The following is a 23,969-nucleotide window of genomic DNA, read 5'->3' on the forward strand; positions in this document are numbered from 1 at the left end:
CCCTGTTGTGCTTTTTAAGGGCTTCGAGGGAACAATTCCCCAGCCTGCTAAAATAAACAAGTATGTCTCCTGGATTGTAAAAATGCTGAATCAATTACTGAAACTGTCTGGGAATCTTAAATGGCTCTTTTAAAATATATTGTCAGATCTGTTCAGGAAGAAGTAAGGGAAAGCAAATCTTTACTTGCAGTTAGCCCAGTGAGAAAACACCTTCCCACACAAACCCTCCCCTCTCTGCCTCCCTCCCTTCCCCCCGCCCCCCTCCTCGAATAGTGACACATTGTAGGAACTAACAACCTGAACAGCCGTAAACTATGGCAGTAACTTCCACCCACACACCTCATTAGGCCTTTAACACATTTTCCTTTGCTTTTCCCCAGCACTACTAAGTGGCACAACTGTGAAGTTGCCCTTTCACATTATAATTGGAAGCAGTCAGTGGTTTTTATGCTCTGTAATTTGGTAATTATATGGTCTGTCACTTGCTGGACACTGGTCTGTCTGGCCGTTTCAGGTTTGGGTCTGTCCAGTAATCGTTAATCATCGAGGAGTCCTCAACAGCCGGTATGCCTCCTGTGTCCACAGAATCCCTTCAGTTCTGCAGTTCTTATTTTTTCTTTCACTTTTTTAGGTGTGAATGGAGAAAATGCGACTTGCTCAGTGGAAACATCGATATTACATACTGTCATGAGCTCAGAAGACCTGGTTCCATATTTTATCCCAGGTTTATGCCACTGAAACCCTGCAATTGCCCACTTGGCATTATCATGAAGTTGCCTCCGTGGTGTGTCCAAGCTATCTGACATGTTGCTGCTTACACAGGAGTTTTGGGGAATATTTACAAAAGCATAAGTGAGAGTTAGCAACTTGATTCCGTTGAGTTTTAACAACATTCAAATGCTGACCTGTCCTTCTAATGTCCTGCATTTTCCTAACTGCTTATTATCTCCAGACATTTTAGGCTGTGTTCTTATTTCGTGGAGCTAATTCACTTTCCGCACCTTTTCCTAAAGAATGGCCTCATGGGCTAAGCAAAGACTTTGCCGTCAAATTTCCCAGTTCTTCATGCCATTTTAATTTGCTCTATGAAGTAGGGTACATCACTAACCTATTCCTCAGAAAGACAGAATACTTTCTTAGTTTACTGGTGAGATGAGGTTTAACTGGTAGTGATTTTGGATGATGAATACAAAGAAAATGAGATACATAACATTAGGAACATAAGGAGTTAAAGGAGCTAAGGAGTTAGACAATTAAGGAGTTAAACACTTAAGGAGATAAACAAGTATAAATGAAGCTGACTGTGGCGGGTATTTCATAAATATTTGACTTAGGAAAATGTGAGTTAAACAATAAAAAAAGATTGAAAGTGTTAAAATCTGTGAAACTCCCACAAGGGCAAGTGGTGTGGTAATGCTACTGTTTGTTCTTGGGGCTAAGACTATAGCTGTTTTGATAGTTAGGTAACAGTTATTGCATAAATAACAATAATAAGAGTAATAAGAATATATACATATATGCATTTATTTTTGAGAGATAATGTAGATTTTTTTAAAACACAGGCAGGTTTTTGTATTTTCCAGAAAAAGTGAAAACACTGAAGGATCAAGACATAAGGGCTAACACACCAATATGGAGTGTAGGAGAGTACAGTTCCCTTATGTAGCTGCTTAGTATCCTACCCTGATAACATGGTGAGCTAGATTAATCTGGTGAACTTCTGCTCCTGCAGATGGATGGAACAACTTAAGGATGGTTTAAAATTAGTTATTACAGTCATGAAACCTAAGCCTTCCTTGTAAATCTAGCCCTAGTTTTCTTTATGCAACAGTTAGGTGTCTCTAGTATAGGGCAAATATTGATGAGGCTTTCTCCAAGGTGTTTTGAAGGCAAAGACACAGGTGTTTCCTGAAAGAGACTTTATTCTATGAGTATGAGAGTGCCCAACTGATTTCAGCGCTATTCAGGAAAGCAGAACATATGTTCTGGTAAGCAAGTAGAAAACCATTAAAGGCACCTTATTGCATTGTCTATTTCTCCTCCTAATCTGACCATACCGCTATGATATGGATTCTGATGGTTGCTCAAGTCAGATGCAATGCTGTTGGTTTTCGCCATGCTGTTTGCTTCAAGGGTTTCTTTGTTTCAGAGCTGAAAACCCATCGTTTCCACTTTGACTATCAAGCATAAGAGATCCCAACACTCTTCCATTCTCCTTCCTGCCACTTCCTTCAGCCTCTTGTTTACAAACTGATGATCAGATATTAAAATAATAAGGAAGTGTCTGATTTTCTTAAAATCTTCTTTTAATTATACAGATGCAAATGCCAAAAGCTTGTTTTGTTTTCTGCAAGGCAGAGTGATTGATATCCATCTGCAGGTTTATGCAAGCTGGGGAATTGGGGTCGGGCTCTCATGCTGCTCAAGTATAATTGAACTAGGTGGAGCTTCTTAAGTTGTAAACATGTATAGAAACTCTAAAATCTCCTTCTATTTGCAATGCTTTTACTTCGTAGCAGTAAAACAAAACTCCGGTGTTTGCAAACTGTTGTAACAACCTCTACAGAGCTTCAGGAAGGAACAAGGGATGCGGTACTTGAGGAGGTGTCAACAAATCAGACTACATGCACATGACCAGAATGTTAAAGCTGTAGTTTCAGCTTCCGTGTTAATTGGTGCTGGCAAAGCACAGCCCCAGTGCAATTAACTTTTCTGCAGTGGAAGAGGAAATATTTAAACCTCATAAGTGCTGTGCCATGCAACTCCTAAAGGTATTCAGTTATTGCAATAAAATTGTATAGCTAACAATGCCACGTGAAATATAGAGGTCTGAAAGTGACAACAGGGAAATCAAGTACTGATACGTTGAGTTATACAGGTTACTGCAATCTGCAGTTTACAGAGTATGAATATCTACTGACTTCAGTGAGATTTAGTTGCCTTCTCATGCTCTTCAATGGATTTTGAATCAAAACTAAAATGAAGGAAAGGGGACAAACTGGGTACAAATAAAAAATGCTTCAGAACTCTTTCCTTCTAATGCAAAAGTAGGATATATTTGATAAACGTGGAAGGCAACAAAATTGGAAAAAAATAAGAGAAAAACTGTTTATTATGTTCTGCATTAACTTGTAAAACTGACAAGTGCAACAGGCTATCCAGGACAAGACCTTCTAGACATGCAGGTAGATAAATAAGGACAATCAGAGAGTAAAGAGAGCCTATGAAGGGAATGACAGAGAGAAGAAAGCCACTGACAGAATATATTAGTTATTTGTAATTAACTTGTGTAGATTTTCTTAATTATCTTGCCCTGGACAATGTCAGAGAAGACTTAATGAAGAGGAAAAGGCCACAGTTAATTTGGGTACAGATGCAATTTTAAATAATAGGAACAGACTGTTAGAGAAAACAGAAGTGTGAAGACCTGGGACTACAACTCCTCAGATTATGCAGAATGTTTCACTTTCTCTCATAGGAAGCAGATCTCATGTCCAGGTGTCTGTGGCTCTGATGCAACCCCAATATTCTCGGATGACCCACTGTGAGTTACTGCATGTGTGCAAATTGATTATGGCAATTGCATGCAAATATTAACACAAATCAAGTAAAAATGTCACAAAGTGAGGAAGTTGCAACTTCCTCATCTGTCTGTTTAATAAAATTAGTAGAAGTAGGAATTAAGATGGGTAGGATTTTCCTTTGAAGTTGTAGTCTTTATTATTATCATGCATATTACCGTAGCCTTTATCAGTTTCAGTGGTAGTCCATGAGCTCACTATAGTAGATATTGTATGAATATAGACCTAAAAGTCTGTCCCTCCCTCCAGAAACTCATGATTGCTCTTTCCTCATGGAAAGCCAGTGAGGGAGGGAACATGAACCATACCAAAATTTTATTTGTGTGCATTATCCCTGAACACAGAGTTACCACAGAGCTCTGAAGCAAGGACCTGGGCTTTCAGAAAGCCCTGTAGCCATTACGAGGTTTTGCAAGGTCACATCCAAACCCCACAAAAGTTAGTGGAAAGAGGGACAGGCCCAGAAAGCACTTTCCTAACAGGAAAGATACCAAAGTGGTTTTCACTGTGTGCCACAGACTCAGAAAGGTGTTGATGGAGCCGCTACAAAGGCCAGCAGGTAGACATACCAACAAAGAAAGATATCTCCTTAGACGGGAGGCTGAGACATCCCTGCTAAGCTCAGCAGAAAACTCCTTGGTGCCTGAGTAGTTGGCAGGACAAAGAAACCTTGATAGGTACAGGACAAAGAAACTAATAACAAACTGACCTTCCAGGAAAACAGGACTCAGCAACAACTATTCTGGCAACAGATGTCCTACACCTGCATGTGTATCTGCACCAAAAAGGTATGAAAAGTAACTTGCTACCTACCCAAAATGAGCTTCTCCACAAGAGCTTCCCCGCACGAGATCTCCCAGACAGACCAGACTCTTGATGGGGACACCTGGCTGACTCTGGACTCCATGACGCAGGTCATTTGAAGTGAGACTTTTCTGTTGTTGATTAGCCCAACTTCTGGGGGCGGTTTGGTAACACCTCACATAATATAATTACAGACACGCACACAGTTAAAGGTTCATAAGTATATACTTTTTTCACTAGTTGGAGTTCTGTAATTACTTGTAATATATTTGCTTTACTTTTGCAATATGTACGTTTGCTTTCCTAGTGGTGGTTTTGTAATGGCTCATAGTATAATACACACACACACACATATATACATATTTAGTTCTACTAATAGTAGCTTTGTAGTAATTTGTAATAAAGAAATTCTCAGAAACCCAGCCTCCATGTCCTTGTGTATTTATTGCAGAATCTCGAGAACCCCACAGTCACAACCTTTACACACTCGTGGGTTGGGTAGCCCTCATAGGTCATGACCGTGACTGCTACAGGTGCTACCAGCAAAGCTGTTACATACGGTGCCACTGAGTTGCCATATAGCACTTTTCGCCTGTAGATACCAGAGCAATTTGCTGAGGCTGCCATTACTATCATTTACATCTTTCAGACAGGGAAGCTATAACGCATGGCAGTGAAGTGACTTGTCCCTGCTGACTATGTCACAGAGATGATAACAGAGATCAGGTCTTCAGAGTCTTAGGCTGGGGCCTGGAGACCACCAACTCTCTAACTCCAAACCAAACATAAATTGTCAAGGGAATGTCAAATTCAGGTGGTAGTGAATTGTGTACAAAGGACAAAGAAGTTAATTTGCAATAATCATTGACAAACTTTTAGCTATCTTCCAAAACTAACCTTTGAAAAGTTAAAGCCATTCTCATGTCCTTTTTAAGATGCTTAGAATAAAACAAACTGTTTCTTGCAACTTCTGGAAATCTCTTGCTAGCTTCTTCTTGGATCCTGGCTTTCCTATTTTCTGCTATCCCTTAACTTGGCATTTTCCTTTTGGACAATAAGCTTTTTTGATGGAGGCCCTCAGAGCTCTTTCATTCAGCCTTATTTCTTCTCTGGGACACATGGTGCAATCTGCGTTGTTCCCAGCGTGAGATCTGGATTGGCTCACCAGCAGCAACTATTGAAGATACCCAAGGTGTGACAGAACCCTGAAACTCAAACACAGGAACAGAAAGAGGAGATTTTAAGGAGTCATCAACTGCCTAAACATCCTGTCATTGTTAAAGCTTCAATAAAGATAAAATTGTGGTGTTGCATAACAGTTATGAGTCCAGACTGGTGTCCATACATTGAAGTTCTACAGAAAGTTCTGTCCCAGATGGGAAAGAGCTCTAAATACATCAAGCAGTTGAGGCTATTAATGTCCTTGAGCTGAAATAGAGGAAACATTACAAACTAGGCAGGCAAACTGAAATTTAGTCTCCTACTCCCTCATTCATTCTCCTTTCTGCTTTTTCAGTCATTCAGGTTTGATTTCAATACACCTGGAGGGAAGACCATTGAACCAGTAAATTTTACTTCAGTTCCAGCTCATCTGTGACTGAAACTGTTTCAGTTTAGCTCCAATTCACACCAGTCAGAAACTGCTAACCTTGAACAAGTTAGAAATTCCTCTTGAAAAATACATTTCAAAATGAAAAGTCCATATGACGAAGGTATCACTGGAGACCACAGACCCCACCAGGAGGGGACTTCAGGCTACTTTTTCCTGGTCCTCTGTCACAGTCCAGCCAATGTTTGTGTTCCTAGTAGTGCCAACCATACCACTGCTTGCCTAATTTAAGGAATTTAAGAGAAACTGAGCTGTTGAGCTCAGATCCCAGTTGTACCAGAGCAAGAGTAAAGAGAGCGGGAGATGGAGTTTAATGACCAAAGGATGTCACAGGCTTTCAGCCATGTGCACCACTGAAAATATATTTAGCACAGAAGCAGAAGGACATGAGTATTTCTGTATAATGAGGTACATGAGCCTGGCTGAGAGGGAAGTTGCAACACACAGCCCTGGCGGGCTGTGAGGGAGTAATACAAATAACACCACTGAGTCCTCCAACATGGCAGAATCACAGATCTTTTCAAGACCACTGCCTGGAGGTGGTGGCAGAGGGATTCAATTTGGGTTGAGCCCATTCAGTTCTGTCTTATGCTTCACAAAGAATTTGAACGATTGGTCCAATTAATTTCTGATATGGGGAAAAATAAGGGTTTGAACTGGTTTTCACTTTTGATTTTGGGGTCAGTTTTTTTGTTGTCTTGGAGTGCCACTTGAACATCTTACTGGATGAGGACAAGATGAGACATCTCAGGTTTGTGTTGGAGGTGAGACCCTGATTCTGGCTGGCCATTGAGCAGCACTGGAGATCTTAGGTAGTGCTTTGAGACAAGTGCCTGAGCACCACCTGAGCCACTGTAGCTCTACTGAGGGGTGTTTTAGTGTCTGGTAGCTGTAAGCATAGAAGAAGGAAAATGTGACAGGAGCTTACCTGCACTTCATTTCTCCTTCTGAACTGAGCCCTCCTTGGGTTTGTGGGACAGCATTGAGAGGTGTCTTTTCTGTGCCAGATTATACAATGAAATCATCGAGAAAACTGGGCATGGAAACTAAGATACTCAACAACAAGCCCATTCAGTAGGATTTCTGACACTTTGTTGTGGGTCTATCCCCACATTGCTGCTTGACGCAAGCTGGTTAAAGGGGAAAGGCCTTTCTCATCATGGCTGAGTCCCATGCCATTGTGTTATCCAGCCGCTCCAGGCCAAGTGTCTTAACCACGTGGCATCTCTGCCTCTACTTCTGTTCAGTGCCTTCCCACATTCTTCCACTTTTCATTTCCAACTTCCACAGCATTGTTTACTGCACTGCCGATGCCAAATAGGATTAAACCTGATAAAGAGAAGCAGATGCATTACATCTGGCAGAAAGCAAAAGATCAGCGTTTGGCACAAGGGTTTATTGTTTGTGACAAGGCTTTGGAATGTAATTAATTTTGCAAAGCCATGCCAATGAATGCCATTCAAACTCACCAGATGTGCCAGGGAGGGAGATGCCAACTCTTTTTCCAAGAGGACGGCTTGATGCCTGCTGACTCTCATTTGTGCAGCTCCATGGGTGTCGAATAAAATAATGTCTCTGTGGATGTCAACAAAGAACAGGCTATTCTCTGCAGAGCTACTGCATATGCAAAGACAAAAGGGTCTTTTCTCTTGGTGATGGTGTAGTTTTTCTGGGTGAATGTGTTTTCATTTATTTATTTATTTATGTAGAGTCTTTGTCTACAATCAAATTCTGTGCAAAACCATCATTGGTGCGAAGTCATAAGCAGTCAAACACACAGGCACATGCAGACTAAAGAACCCGTACATCCACACAAATAAGTGTTCATGCAGAATGGGAAACATGAGATAAAATGCAATTTCCTCATAATATGGCTTTATATCCAGTTTTTGCTCACTGGGAAAACTTCTCCAGATGCACATCTTGCTTCTGGCAAGGGGGAAAGTGTGATTATTTTTTTTTTCTTTCCTCAGTAAACTTCACTACAGCACAGACGGAATAATACAGGACACAAAATGCAATAACAGGCAGCTGTTAGTGTTTCATTTTACTAGGATTTAAAGTTTCTGTAAAGCTGACAGCAGAGGTGACTGGCTTTTAATGGGGCAGGTAGTTTATTCCTGCCAACTGGTGGCTGCTGTTAACACAAAGCCCATCTTCTGCACTTGACTCCGGGTGTCTGCGGGAGAAAGCTGGGGGAACCAGGTCGAGATGAAGCTGGGTAAGAGAAAGAGGTACACACACCGAAAAAGCTAAAGAGTCCAAGAAACAAAGTCCTCCATAACGTGAAGAAGTTTTTTCCAAATAAATTCAATTTTAGCACTTTAGCATACTTTTTATAATACAGCTGATGCTTCTGGCCTGCCAGTCTCCTGCCTCCTGCACACATCTCCTGCCTTACGCTCCTGCACAGCAACTGTGAGCTTCTGCCAAAGGGATGTTTGACATGAGTGGAGCCGGGGAGGCAGCAGGGATGTCAAAGCAGCTCTCCCCTTGCTTCCCTCCCCAGCCCCTACATGTCTTCTGATGTATACCACAACTATAGGACCAGCTTTGCTGAACGTCAGCAGGTAGCACTGCATATAGATCTATAGGCTTCTTCCTGTCCTTCAGCTTTCCACATCCAAGAGACAACAAAGATGTCCTTTCCCACTGGTAGGAGTTGCAGTAAGTTTGGAGGATGTTTAGGACAGAGAAATATGTTCAGGGCAGCTAACATTGAGGGTGAGAAGAGACAAGGCAGTCACAGGACTGGAAAAAACTCTAGACTGTGGTGACATGTCAAGGGCTGAGTAAGTTAATCCATATCTATGAGATCTTCCCACATAACTCCCTTGCAATACAGCCCTACCCCAAAATCATACTTGCAGTAGCAGGTACATGCCTCCACCTCATTCTTCCCCACTAGGTTCAAACCTCACCAGTTATTATTAGGACATTGAGTAGGTAGACACAAGTTACAGTTTAGGCCACATTAATATCACATAGTGAATTATTCCTGCTCTAGAGAACACACTGGCCATAAATCAGAAGAGAGAAGGGGCAGGAAGCCAAGCTATCTTCCATCATCAAATGTGTGCAAAATGAGCTAAGAATTTTTGTACCTTCTAGATATGACATGGGAGGCCAGCTCTTCAATGCCTTTTTGTTTGTACATGATGGCATTTTGATAATTAAAGATGTTTTCTTTCCTTGAGCACTTTTTCATTCAGCAGAACTGATTATACCAGTGTGATTCTGCTCCCAGTCTCCCATCGGCCCTGTACAGGCTCTTTCCAGTCCCTGCAAACCCTGCTTCAGCCTCCAGCCAAAACTTGGCAGCTCTGTATTCTACAGGATGTGTTTCCCCCAGACTAATTTTCAGAGAGACTTTATCAATTTTAATTAAAATGCTGCCATCTCTCTTGGTGTTTGCTGCTTGGAGTACATGTAAGCCACAAAACATAACTCAGCCTTTGCAACATGGAAGTGTGAAGTGAAATCTGACGCCTTGCGATGATGGTACTAATAAAATAAATGATGCCTGATCATTTCATTAATGTTTTAGAGTCTATTTCTTTGATCTGGTCATTGTTTATTTGGGATCTCTCCTCTGAAAATATTAGCATGAGTTGATTTTGCTGAAGGAGAGAGTCCCACGGAAATTAGTGGCACCATCAGACCCACTCAAAAAAAGCAAGCATCATACTCAAACATACAAACAATGGTATGCCACTTTCAAATGACATAAATTTTCAGCCATGGTGCTGCCACCATTTTTGGGCCTTAGACTTGAAGTGAAGAGTGGACCAACAGGAGAAAATCAAGAAGAGAGTTCTAGGAATGGCCTGAGGTAGAAACCATGACCTATCAGAAAAGATTGATACACATGATGATGTTAGTTCAGAGAGGAAATGACAAGAAAGAATTGTGAGAACCTTTAAACATGAAAAAGGCAGTTGGAAAGAAGACAGGAATAAACCATTTTCCATGTCTACTGAGGATAGGAGAGTCAGTCTGGCCTTAAATTGTAGGAAAGGAGATCTAGCTCGGAGATGAGGAAAATGTTTCCAGCTGTTAGGGCAATGAACACCAGGGAGACTGTGGGCCTCCATTGCTGAAGTTTGTTACAAACTGGTTAGACAAATAACTGCCATGAATGGTTTAGAAATAATTGGACCTAACTAAATAATCTCTTGAGACTTTTTCCAGCCCATGGCTTTCCCCTGGATCCACCCTCCTTCCCAACCGGATCAGAAGAAGGTGGTAGGAATCAAGACTGCTCATGTGAATGCACTTCGTGTCATGGAAATATTTATTTATTACACAAGGACATAATCATTAAGCCAGACCAAAACTCATTTTAACCCAGTATCCTGCATCTGACAGTGATCAGTAACAGATGTTTTGGGAGAGAATATAAGAAACAGAACAAGTGCTGAGTGGCTGCTTGACTGGTACATCCTCCCAGCTCTCAGCAGTCTGCAGCTTAGGGATTTTTGGAGACAGGGGAAGCACCCAGAGTTTGAGACCAGTGTCTTGGCACCATGTGTTACAAATCATCTGATATGTTTGGCTTAAAATAATGCAATAATGACAATTTATATAACAGAATTAATAAAAAGTCTTTTCCCATGAGATTATTTAAAGGTATCCCTAATTTATTCTCCCAGGAAAGCAACTAAGGTTTTAAATACATTCCCACTCCCTGGTACTCTTCAGGAGCCAGCTGGGACCCACCAAATTGACAACAGAGGAGTGAAAATGTTGAGGAAAGCTGGGAAAGTGGTATTCAATGTTTAGAAATTCAAAATTGCGACTTTCCAACTCTATTTCTTCCACACAGTTCTGGATTTTGATAAAGCATTCTGGAAGACATAGCTCAGACCCTTCAACCTGTCAATTTAAAGTCTTTAATGCTGGGTTTGAAATGAGCTTTATCTCTTCATCTCAGGAAGTCTTCTTGATGACAGAGGCAGCAGTCACTATGTGTGAAATGCTGGAGAAAAAACAAGGGGCTTGACTCACAGACATTTAATTCATTTTATTTTATGTCTGTATCCTGGTTGTCCTCCAGCTGTCACACCAGGAGGGTGAAGACTTCCCATAATTTCTGTATCATATCTGTGAGCTCTGCAAAGAGGTTCTGAACTCCCTAAGTTATCTCAACTGGCATTATAGCACTAATCTGTGGGCAGCTGAATTAAGCTTAGAGCAAATGTCTTTTCCACGCTCATGTGTAATGATCTTCTCGTCCCTGTGATCATGGGGATGTCTGTTAGTCCGGAGAAGTTGTTCTGGTTTTGGCAGGAGTAGAGTTAATTTCCTTCCTAGTAGCTGGTACAGTGCTGTGTTTTGGATTTAGGATGAGAACAAAGTTGATAACACACCGATGTTTTAGTTGTTGCTGGGTAGTGCTTACACTAGCCAAGGACTTTTTAGTTTCCCATACTCTACCGACTGAGCAGGCTGGAGGTGCAAAAGAAGCTGGGAGGGGGCACAGCCAAACTGGCCAAAGGGACATTCCATACCATGTGACGTCATGCTCAGTACATAAACTGGGGGAAGCTGGCCGGGGGGGCCGCTGCTCAGGGACTGGCTGGGCATCGGTCGGCGGGTGGTGAGCAATGGCACTGTGCATCACTTGCTTTGTGTATTATTATTATCATCATATTATTGTCATTTTATTTCAATTATTAAACTGTTTTTATCTCAACCCACGAGTTCAGAAGTCCTGAACACAGTTGTTTCCATTCATGCTTATTTGTTGTAAAGAACCCCTCCTATATACCTCGTATACACAAAGGACTGAACTTACTCAGAGACACTGAACTCATTTCCAGTTTAGGAAATTTAAACTGGTGGCTTTGATGACACTACTTGATGGTCTTATGTTGCTGTCCCTTAGGTAAAAACACATCAAAATAGAAACCCCTTAATGTAGATACCTTCCTTACCTTTAACTATCTATAGTGCAGGGACTTAATAATGCTGTGGGGGCTCTCAGTGCCTGAACTCCCAGTTGCATCAAACGGTGGTTCAGGTAAGAGGCACACAGAGGTGACGTGAACCTGAGTCACAAAACATATTTGTGGCAGAATTGAGGATTCAAGCAAAGCCTTTTTCCTCTTAGTCCCTTTAGGCCATGGGCCATACTGCCTCTCTGCAGGTAACAGTTTTTCCATTAGAGTCATTGAAAATATTGAGGAAAGCAATTTTCATGTGCAGTATTTCTTTGTTGCAAGAAAAGGAAAAAAAAAAAAAGCCCTCAAAACAATCCTCACCTTCCAGCTAATCTTTACAATGCCATTTTAGCATTTTATAGTGTATAAACAACACCTTGATGTTATTGCTCTGCCAGAAGGCTGATTACGACAGAAGGCAATAATAGGCCACACACGTGCCAAAGTCCAACTGTTACTTCAGGCTTGGTTTTTATAGAAGGACACATTTTCACATTCTTCTTTATTGACTCCCCCTGTACCCCTCCCTCTATGTGCTGTTAAAGAAATGCCAACATAAAACTGGCTAAAAATAAAGCCAGTTGGGGCATATTTTGTATGTTATTGTAGGATAAATAAAGCTGTCTAAAGAAAGTATGCTATTAACCATGAATCATGGGGGAAGCATGGCTCTTACTTGACTGGTGTTGGAAGGTATAAAACATTCTTTAAAAACAACAACTCTAACCCTATTTTAGGAACTATATATATAGGATTTTATTTTCAGGTACTTCCAGAAATATAATAAATGCAATATAAAAGAAAATTGATGTTAGAACCTGGGCCTAAAGTTTCGGAAAAAATAATCCCAAGTTTTTATAGACTGTTTTCTGAGTCTCCATCTGTCTCCTTTTGTCACTCCTGTCCTTTGCTTTCTTTCTTCTCATTAGTAATATGACCCTGCTACTGGAACTTGAGCCATCCATCCAGACTCATACAAGCAGGTAAGAACCAAATATTCACATGCACAGAATTGCAGAACAGGGGTAAGAGAGAAACACAGGTACAGAAATTCAAATATGAAGGGCCATTTCATCTGACACCCCTATGCCTACCTTTTATTAACCTCAAAAGGACCCCCTGGTTGGTTTTGTCACACTAAGCATTAATCAGACCATAGTAGCAGAGACTGAGACGGCTCTGTGAAGATGGGGTCAGACTGAGGATTTTTGCTAAGATGCAATACTGTGTAAATGCAGCTGTCTTGCTTTCCAAGCTTGCCCAGATTCAGGAGCTACTTAGCTGCTTGCACAGGGGTGAGCTACTAAACCGTGGGAGCCTGAGCTTGTTAGTGTTCGCACTGGGTGAATAATCCAGAAGGAACTGTAGAGACTCATCAGATCTCCAGGGATCATCTCAGTTGCTCACGCAGGCAGGCATCTTGTACTATTTCAGAAGCTCTAGGATGTCTTGCATGACCTCCAAATGGCATTCTAGGAGCAAATGGGTGTATGAATGTCATTTGAAATATCTAGCAATACCTTGCATATATGTAGCACACAATAAGACATCTCAGATAACACTTGAAACCTATATTTAATCAACTGAATCACTTGTGACTTACAGGTATGACATAGAACGTAGATGTAGCTATCTTTATAAGTAGACACCAAAACTTATTTTTCTGATTCTGTACCTGAATCCCACTTCTTATGCATGAGTTTAGCCACGGATGACAAGATGGCACTAATCCAGACAATATATCCCGTTGAACCAAACTAACTTTACATGGAATCAGAAATCAGAAATTGTGATACTAATAAAAGAACAGAAAAAATTATCAGGACAACAAGTTCCAGCAATGGGCCATGATGGTAAGAGGTCAAGGTGGAGCTCTAAAGAATTATTTATTAGCTGCCTTCCAACACAATGTTTGTGTCCGTTCCAACTCAGGGTGGCAGGGCCTGAACCCTACCTAAGCCTGAGCCCCATCACACTTCTTTACTTCTTCAGACCAAGACCATGATGACCAGAGGTGACTGCCTTGAAATAATACTTGATTCTTACAGCAGTTTGAGAAATTTCAGAAGAAAAGCTCCTAAAAACTGAAACAAGAAGAACCTTGTTTGAACTGATTTTAAGAATAATTATAATTGTTCTCTTATTAAGCAAAATTTTAATCCGGGAATTTACTTTTGTAGAAAAATACAGAGAAATAAATACTTCCTCCAAATAAGGTGCTTTATTCAAACTCTGCCAGGCTGCTTCAGCATAATTCTTTAACTGTCTTTGATTTGAGTACTTAGAAAGTTGTTTTTTTATGTGCCTTTTCATGAGTACATTTTTGTTCAAAAGGTTATTGCTGTTGAAATGTATTGCTCAAATTTTCTTGACAGGCATCCCAAAATACATGTATGTGATCAGAGAGATGAAGAGGTAGTGAAAATACTGTGCTTCTAAAGCACTCATAATTACACTAAAATACAGTAATCATATTCTTAGAGGAAAATTTGCAGGTATTAGATGCACTATAGTAACCAGAGTATCTAAATTAACATCAACTATGTCTTCATTAATTCTTAAGGTCTTCAGAAAAGGGGAATAACCCTCCTTTGAGCAAACCCCCACTGCTTTTGTTTGTTTGTTTGTTTTTGTTAAGCCCATCTTTTTCCTCAAAAATCTCCTTTTGGATGTAAAAGTCTTGATTCTTTGTTGATTTACATAGTGATGTACACAGATAAAACAAGTACAAGTGATGAGGAAATAGAAATCTTCATGCAGACTGGAGGTGGATATTTTTTTCTTGCTACTTTGTACTGTTTCACTGAGTGTCATATGAAATGCAAGGGGTTTTGTTTGTTTTTTTTTGTTTGTTTGTTTTAGAAATTCATCCCCAGGAAGGTAATTTGAAAAGAAACTTAGCAGAACAATAGAGACTCATGTTGTTGGCTGTGGAATGCAAAAATAGGATCTGCAACAGCCCTAAAAGCAACCAACAGTGAAGTAAAAATCCAAGTTTAAAATCTTGAGATTTTTGAAAACCTGTGGTTGTTAATAACTTCAGATGTTGTGGAGCGGCAAAAAAGATTCTCAGATGAGGGCAACATTTTTTAGTGACTATGGGGTCGATCCAGGCTGGCTGCTGTGGATGCTTGACTTAGACACTCTTGGTGTCGTACTCTACCTTCGTAGGGTACCCCTTACCTAAATTTGATTGTCTGAGTATTAGAAATGCAAGTCTGAGCCAGTCACTCCAGGCTCTGTTTGAAGTGAATAGAGACAAATTGGCACAGCCAGCGGGTGACTCATGCTTCATCTTATAAGATGCAATGAATTGCTTTCTGATCATGCCTACTCTCCTCCACCGAATGTAAATGGGCCTGAGGGATATACTCACTGACTCTAAACACTTAACTTGTAACAGCCTAAGTAAAAGCAGACAAATCTTGCCTATTATGTCTGAGTTCAAGAGGGTGATGAACAGTACAGGCTGCCTCCTCCTCAGCCTTGCCAAAACCTTGCTGTGTATACAGCTGATAGGCAGAAGCAGTCTTACAGCCTGGGTTGACACTGCCCTTGCTTCTCAGCCTTATCTTTCTAAGTCTATGTGGTTCTGGTGAAATTTCTATAAGGAATCTGATTTTGCTGAAGTTCTCGATAATCCCTCTGGGAAATGACAGGAAAACATTTCTTTTCTGTTCATTTTTATATGTATGTTCTATATGTCTGTATTGAAATCACAATGGCTGAGGAAGACTAAAATGTTTCTAAATAAACACTTGAAATTAATCTACCTGAAGTGTGCAGTAGCACGGATAGATCATGTCTATCTTTTCCACGGCAACAACTCCTGCAACACATAACTGCAGTGCATTAGTGGAGCCTCATAACACAACATGGGAATTACAGTCTAGTTTGGCTGCCAAGCCCACTGTGAAGTCAGGTAGGAAAAGGCCAGAAAAATTACACCCATCATCACACACTGTGTTAAGGCATCATCCAGATCCACTCATGTCACGCTGAGCCAAAAGATATTAGTTTGGTATTTCCACAGCTTTTTGGTGCTGTTTGCTGCAAGGATGTCATCGTTTGGAGTTTCAGTCATGATTTAGGGTAAAAACAGTCTTGCAGTGTCCTGTGAAATAGTCATTCTAACTTTGTACCAGCTGTATTAGTGAGGCAACTCTGGAATATGCCATTCAATACGGAGCACTGGGAAAGCAGTATTCATTTATAACAAGTTAAAAATCATCTGCACTCACTGCTGTCTGTTGATGTATTGCTGTCCTTTGAAATATTTGTGATAGTGCAATATTTTATTCAGACCCTATGATGCTGCACAGGCTTGATGAATAATAAACTTGATGAAAGAATAACTTGATGAAAGAAACTTCAGTCCATGCAGATAAAGATGGAGGTGAAATAATAGTGTCCAACAATAGCGAAAGAAGTGTCCAACAAAATTGTCATAAAAGGCAAGTCCGAAGTGGAACAATAATCAGATCTTTCTAAATTTTATTTATGAGGCAGCACCATCTTTCTGTGCATGGTTGCCATAAACCTGTGACCACACAAGGCTGTTTCTGAAGCTTCAGGCAGCCCTAACCACCACCAAGAGGAGCATCACACAGGCACTCCCAGATAAACACGCTTGGTGATAATGACTATTATAAGCGAGGCTCTGTTTAAATGTGGAACTAGAAGTAGCGAAAGTGGTCATCTAAAAAACAGTAAAGACAACTGAATGTTTACAGTCTATTACTTTTTTATACAAGAAAACTATATATTTTGCTTTATGTTCCAGTTAATTCTGGGATTACCAGATAATTGACAAAATTAACAGTTGAGAAAAAAGAGAAATATAACAATAACAGGGTGCAAAATCTTAATTATGAGTGTGCATTCTTTTTTCTTTTCCTTTTCCTTTTTGTTTCTCTTGCTCCTTTTTTTTTTTTTAAATGAATATAACAATAACAGGGTGCAAAATCTTAATTATGAGTGTGCATTCTTTTTTCTTTTCCTTTTCCTTTTTGTTTCTCTTGCTCCTTTTTTTTTTTTTTAAATGAGATTAATCTCCTTCAGTGTTAGCCATTTAAATGTTAGGTACCTAGTATAAGCTTATCTGGTCCTCCCCATCATCAGTGTAGAGAAACAGGTGTGCATATAGGCCTCTCGGACCCTTATAGTATGATGAGCTAATCTCTGGATGTGTCTGTTTCTCTCCCTTGACAACAGAGGATAAGCGACATCTAAATAGCTTAGGCTAGAGTCCTAACATTTAAATGATTAACACTACAACAGGTGAATCTGTTCTTAGGATCAGTTAAACAAGTTTGAGATTTTGATTAACTCCAGTGCTAATACACTTGAAAATGCTTATTTCCCTGTTCTCTGGTTCTGTTACTCACCATGTGATTGTTGTTACAATATATGTTGTTATGGAGCAAATAAGTGAAATTTATGCACAGATTAATGCCGAAGACCCTTTAAACAGTCATCTGCTTTAGGATGGGTGCCAAAGGCTTTTGGGTGCTTTTTTACCAAGAAGCAGATGTATACCTGTGTTGAGAATAGTAGACTGGAACTCTTAGGACAGACAAAACACTTTTGCTGGGACTTTTTGTGCAAACTAGAAAAAAACTAAAAGTAAAACTTGTTTCCTGATATTTTAGTATTTCAGCAACTAGTCCTGATTTCACAGAAGGGGCAAATAGGAAAAAAAAAAGTTCTTTAGAACTGAGGATTTTAGGTCCATGGTCAAAACAAAGTCTCATTCTTATCATATCTGAACTGCTTTTCTCATCCTTGTATGGATGAACACCAAGAGACAGTTCAGAACATCACTACCTATAACAGTTACATAATAGGTTGGTGACAGGGCTACCACAGCGATTAAAAATATGTGCTACTTGATAGCACATTTTCCCAGATTTATTCCAAGGAAAATATCCATCCAACTGTTCCTGGAGTAACCTGGGCACACTGATTATCTCAATTATTTCAGGATACCGTCATTTGGCACACAGCTGAACATTTTCTAGGAGCTTTACTGCAACACATAGACTATTAGAGTTGGCTGTAATCCATCTAGTGGCTTAAGAGATCACAACAAATTCAGTAAAGGGCAGTTCTGTAAAACTATGGAATGTGGGTTTTTGTTTGGTTGTTTTTTGGTTTTTTTTTTTTATTCTGGAGCCAAGATCATTACTTGTGCATGCTTCTCAAGTGTCATGCAGCTCCACCCATCAGCGAAAAGAAATTTGGCCTGAAAAGTTTCATTGATTCCAGCAACTGCTTCATGTTTTGGGGAGAGTCTAACTAATGAACAAATAAAAACAGTAATCATAGTACATTTATCACACAATGGTAGCTTATGGATACATCAGCCAACTCATCTGTGGTAGAGATTCGTCTTGTGTAGTTTTAGATATTTACACTGTATCTGTCCACTGTTGATATGGTTATTCTGTGTTTCCGTTACAGCTGATGAAGATCAAGAAACATTGACTTATGCAAGAGATTCATTTTAAGATTGAATGTAGCTATGGAAGAACCTTATCATACTCCTTCACCATATAGCAAGAAGGCCTATAGAAAAGACCAAGCCAGATGCTTCTTAGAGGTGCTCAGTGAAAGAACAAGAGACAACAGACTCCAGTTGCAACAAGGGAGATTTCAACTGAGTAGTGAAAAAATGCTTCCCAACAAGGGTGGTTCACCACTGGGACAGGAGCCCAGAGAAGCTGTGGTACCTCCACAAACTTAGAAGTCCACGAAAACCTTGACTGGACAAGTGAGCAGATCTTTCTTTGAATTTAGCCTGGTTTTAGGCAGGATTGGACTAAGTGATTTGCATAGGACTCTTCAAACCTAAATTTCTCCATGCTTCCATGAATTGTATCCCTGATATGATGACTTCACCCCATTGAGTCCCTTATGGTCACGAGCTAGAAACAGACACAATAGGCTGTAGATAATTATCTTTTATCAGATTAATCTCAACCTTCATGCCTACAGCAGCAGCAGATTAGCTTCACAGCCTGAAAAGGAGACCTTCCTTTTTCTATCATCTGAAGTGATGGTCTTTCAAACTCCATTATCATTACTGTTTATTATGAAAATATAGAAGACGAAGTTTAACCTTTTTTTAATTTTATTTTATTTTTGTGCATTTGTAGAGTCATTTGCATCTATAACTACAAGAAACTCCAGTGAGAGTTCTTTCTTAGGTGGAAGTATAGACTGAATAGTGCAAACTAATATTTTCAAAGTAACACAAAAGCATCAGGAACTGAACTCCCAGTGAAAGTAAGGACATTTTAAATTTCCAGCCATGGTAAAACTGACTGTATATCAAGAAAAATTATGTCAGAGTTTTGGCCAAAATGCATTTCTGTGCAGGTACCAGATCCCTCAGAAATATACTGCAGAGAACAATTCTGCATTGGCAGGTGGAGGGACTGGATGAGTTAATGAATACCTAGTATCTGTTATTCTCTAGAGGAAGAAACTCTATGCACAGCTTTAGAAGCCTCCAAAGAATTTTCTCTGTAATAATTAATGATATTGTTGACCATTCACTGAAAATGATGAATCATGTTGAGCAAAGCTATATCAACTTTATTTTTTTCATCCTTCAATGCTCATTCTTTTTCATTGAACTGCCATTCTCAGGGCAACCTCCTCTACTTTGCCTGTAGGGGACGTTTATAGTAGCAACAAGGACCATCTCTAAAAAGTAACGAACGTCGTTGGATTGTCCATCTATTGAAAACTTGTATAAACTAAATAACTAATAATGGATGCCCACAGGAGCTAATACTTTTTCACTTGTAACTATCTGGATGAGGAATAAGCAAAGGAACATTTTATTATGGAAAGAGGGAATAAAATGCCACGTTGGGGGTAAAAAAACCCAGCATGAATGAAAATCTCTCAACACATACACTGCAGTATCTTTTTCAAAGAAGGGTAATAGGGAGGACTGTAGCAGCTTCTATATGAGAGACTAAATAGACCAGGACTTCTCTTCTTCTAAAGGAGATAATTGAGGGGGTTTAAAAAAATCATGAACAGTATTGACTGTTGACTACTGAAGCAAAATACTGAATGAGTTTCTGGTGTTTATTACGGCACAAGAACATGATAAAATACCAGGCAGCAAGTGTAAAGCAACAAAAGAAAAGTTATTGTGGTTTTTTTTTTTTTCATACAAGATGCAACTGTATTTTTGAATTCAGTGTTGTAGGATGTTGTGAAGTACAAAACTAGATTAGACAAATTTTTGGAAGACAGGCCCAGCATTCGCAATAGAATGATGGTCCTGATTATTTCCCTAACTAAGGAAATTTTAAACAGAACTGCCAGATAATGGAGGATACTTCAGTATCTTCTTTCTAGTCATTTTCTTTATGCATTTATTATTGACTCCTGTTGGCAACTGGTCTCTGACTAAATAGCATTTTAAACTGCTTGAACTAGGATCTTGTCTTGTTCACTTTTTGTATATTTTCGATGGTAGAACCACCTTTATAAAATCAGTTCTAGAAAGGCATTGGCAGTATACTGAACACTGCACCAAACTGTTTATGAAGAGGAAAGACACCATATTCATATTTTCTTTGGTAAATAGCATTTCTGATTTGACACACAGAACTTTGGTGAATTCCTAATGGCTTAGAGGATATCAAAGCAAAAAACGGTACACATGTAAAATCTCTCCGCCACTGTATTGCTCTTCTTCCATGGAGGACAGCAGAGATCCATTCACTGAGGATCTATCTATGCTTCTTCTGGTTTGCCATCAGGAAGCTTTTTGTAAGGAGTTGTCCACTTATAAATGTAGGCCTCCAAGCCAATAAGAAACTGTGATGTGCTTTTCTCAGAAATTGGATGTCATCCATACTTTAATCACCTTAAATGAAAAAAATTCTAGAGGAAAAACAGTAATGAGAGATTCTCTTTGGCTGGAGATGTTGAAATACGTGAATATCAGAGGCCTTTCTAGAACAAGATTCTGAGGGGATTTCACAAGTATCACTCATTTCATTCACTTCTAGAGAAAATTTTTATTATAACCTTATTCAAAGCCCATTATAGTCAATGTTAAAAAAACCCACTGACTCCTGTAAGCTTTGGATCAAGCCCAGAATAAAAGGCTTCTTAATTTAGATCTCCAATTTTCATGAGAAGTTATTTTATAGCCATTTATATATGCAAATTAAAACACGGAATATTATGGTTGCTTAGTATCTTGGTGACTGTTTACTCCAGGTAGCTCTCAAATTTCTTTAATAATTTGTGTTATTGCCCTCTAGAATTACAGAGAGAAATCTTTCATCTAATTACTAGACTGTATATGCAAATGCTGTCAGATTTAATTAGTATTTTTCCCCCTTGAAATGATGAACAAAGCTCAAGAAGTTTTAGATGGATCATGTTCTACAGATATTACATTAGCAATCCAATGCCTTTCCACAAAAGGTGTTATAGCTGCATCCCCCCAGAGGATTAACAAACATAGGCTTGGCCTGTAATGAGTCTATTGGTGCACACTGTTAAAAAGGCCACATCTAAATGGCACAATGGATGTTGCTGAAATCTGTAGTACCATCCACCTGAACTGGTAGTCTCCATAGTATCGCGCAGAACTGTACTAAAATATGAGTTTAGTCCGTAAAGAAACACAGATGTACTAGTATCCTCAATAGAATGGTTCAGGAGCAGAATTGATGTCAATAGATTATGCGAGTCTATACTTTATGTGTGTATATTGGTTTGTTTAGAGTGTGTATGTGTGTGTGTGTATATATATGTATGTTCATAGACACACACTTCAGGTTATCTACTAGTAAGCCTTAATCTGGATTTTCCATCCCTTACCATAATTTCCATTTTCACTATCAGTTACATGTGGGAGGTGCAAAGTATGTACTATAAAATGGTCTTTGCTGATGCTCTGTTGGTATACCTGATGGATCTAAACAGGAACGAGGCCAAATATCTTCCCATGGGGTACCAGGGAGAGATCACACAACAGGAAAAACAACGTGTTCTTGATAAAAGTAAGGTCCTTTGTTTTGCTTCTAGACTGCACATTCGTGACACAAATAAGTCTTCCTTGACTAAAGAATGGGGCCTGACAGAAGAATGAACATTTGGTTAATGTCCTTTTGGGATCATAGGGACTTCTTTTCTTGATTCATCCTTATTGGTCCTTAACACACCTATTAGTGCAGAGTAGCTCGTGAACAGCAAATTTGTACCCAGCCTTAACGTTTACTCTCTTTTGATAAAGTGCTGTATAGGCATTGCCTTTCTCAAGGTAGGAGTGAAGTTTAGGTGTCTCTGAAGGACAACTCAGCACACCTACTAGTGATAGAAGGAACCAAGTAGACTAGTTAAAGTTATATTCTTAACTTTTATACATTTTAAATTCAGTAAGATTACTTCCATCCAAGCACTATGCTTTCAGAAGTAATTTGCTTTAAAGCTGTATGCAAGCATACAGCCCACCAGCTTCTTATGGAGACAGGTCCTTAGAGAGACACTCGATACTGCATTGTGTTGTATGCCAGTGTAATCCATGTCATGATCCATTCTGTTTATGACACTTTTCTCAACAACTTATATTCTAGACACCTTATACTTTTGTTGAAGTGGAATCAGACACTTCCACTGGGTTTGTAACGATTTACGAAATTTGAGATTCAGGTCAGTGACATAGTTTTATGTCAAATAAAAGGAAGATCTCTTGGCCTTTTAAAATTTTAATGTAAAAGTCAAAGGTTGGAAGATAACTAACAAAAGGTTCTTCTGTGAAGCCAGGAAGTACAAAAACTCTGATTTGTCTACTGGTGCTTGAAAAACACAAAAAACACTTTAACAATGTTACTCTAAGTCAATGTAAACATGTCCTACACAAAGAGTCTTTTATGTGTTATCTACATTACCTTGCTGAGAAAAGGTATAGTGATTTGGACTGCAGTTTAAGCAGTTCTTTCAAAAGAGCCTCTGTAGATTCAGGAGAAGAAATTCACTGTATGGTTAACAATATCATTTAACCTTTCGATCTTTCCTTTCCCTTCCATCTCCTGGAGGGTCAAATACCAAGTCTGCCTCAGGTAAGACTCTTGAGACTCGTATTTCTTTGAGTAACTAAGAAGGCTCAAAGAATCCAGACCCAGAAAATGCAAAGAAGTGGAGAAAGATAGCTACATCTTAAATGAATCCCAGTAGGACTGTAAAGAGTAGTCACCTCCTCAGTTCATCTCTCATATTTGATAGGTAGATTCATTACAGGACCTTGATAACACATCTTTTTTCCAATATTGCCTAGAAGTCGAATAATCTGCTCAAAGACAATCTTGTATACAGTTGCTATATGGTTTGCAAAGTTGACCTCAGTGTCAGTGGCAGGATGGTTAGATGTTGAAAACACCAATAATTGATAGAATTATTAATTACTCATAGAAATGAATTACATTGGAAAGTCAAATGTAGTGGGAGAGGTTGCTTAGTGAATTTCTGTTGGAAAAAAGTAAAAGTTTGCATAGGAAAGGTGTGCAGGCTAGACTAGGAATTGAATGAGCTTTTCAGATTCAGTACATTTTGCAGAGTATCAAGAGAAAATTTTAGGGTCTAATTAACTTGACTTTGGCTTTTGGTGGTCTACACCAGGATGAGACGAATCATACCATAAGTATATTTATTTCTGTTTTGACGAGAGGTGACTAGCTCAGCTGTAAACAGTTATGCCATACAAGTCTAAAGTTAGGTGAATATTTCTCCTAGTGATTGAAGGCAATATCACTTGCTGTCTCAGCAATGACAACCTTTACGACCTCTTTGTTATTTCCCTCCTAAACCTGAGGGTATTTTCCTTTGAGCAATATCTAGGGGGCAAACTCTGTTCTGGAAAAAAGTCAGTCTCACGCCTGTGCCTGGGAAGATCATGGAACACTTCCTCCTGGAAACTATGCTAAGGGACATGGAGGACAGGGAGGTGAGTTGAGACAGCCAGCATGGCTTCACCAAGGGCAAGTCCTGCCTGAC

The sequence above is a fragment of the Pygoscelis adeliae genome, unplaced genomic scaffold (assembly GCF_000699105.1).
Source record: "Pygoscelis adeliae isolate BGI_AS28 unplaced genomic scaffold, ASM69910v1 Scaffold68, whole genome shotgun sequence".
NCBI lineage: Eukaryota > Metazoa > Chordata > Aves > Sphenisciformes > Spheniscidae > Pygoscelis > Pygoscelis adeliae.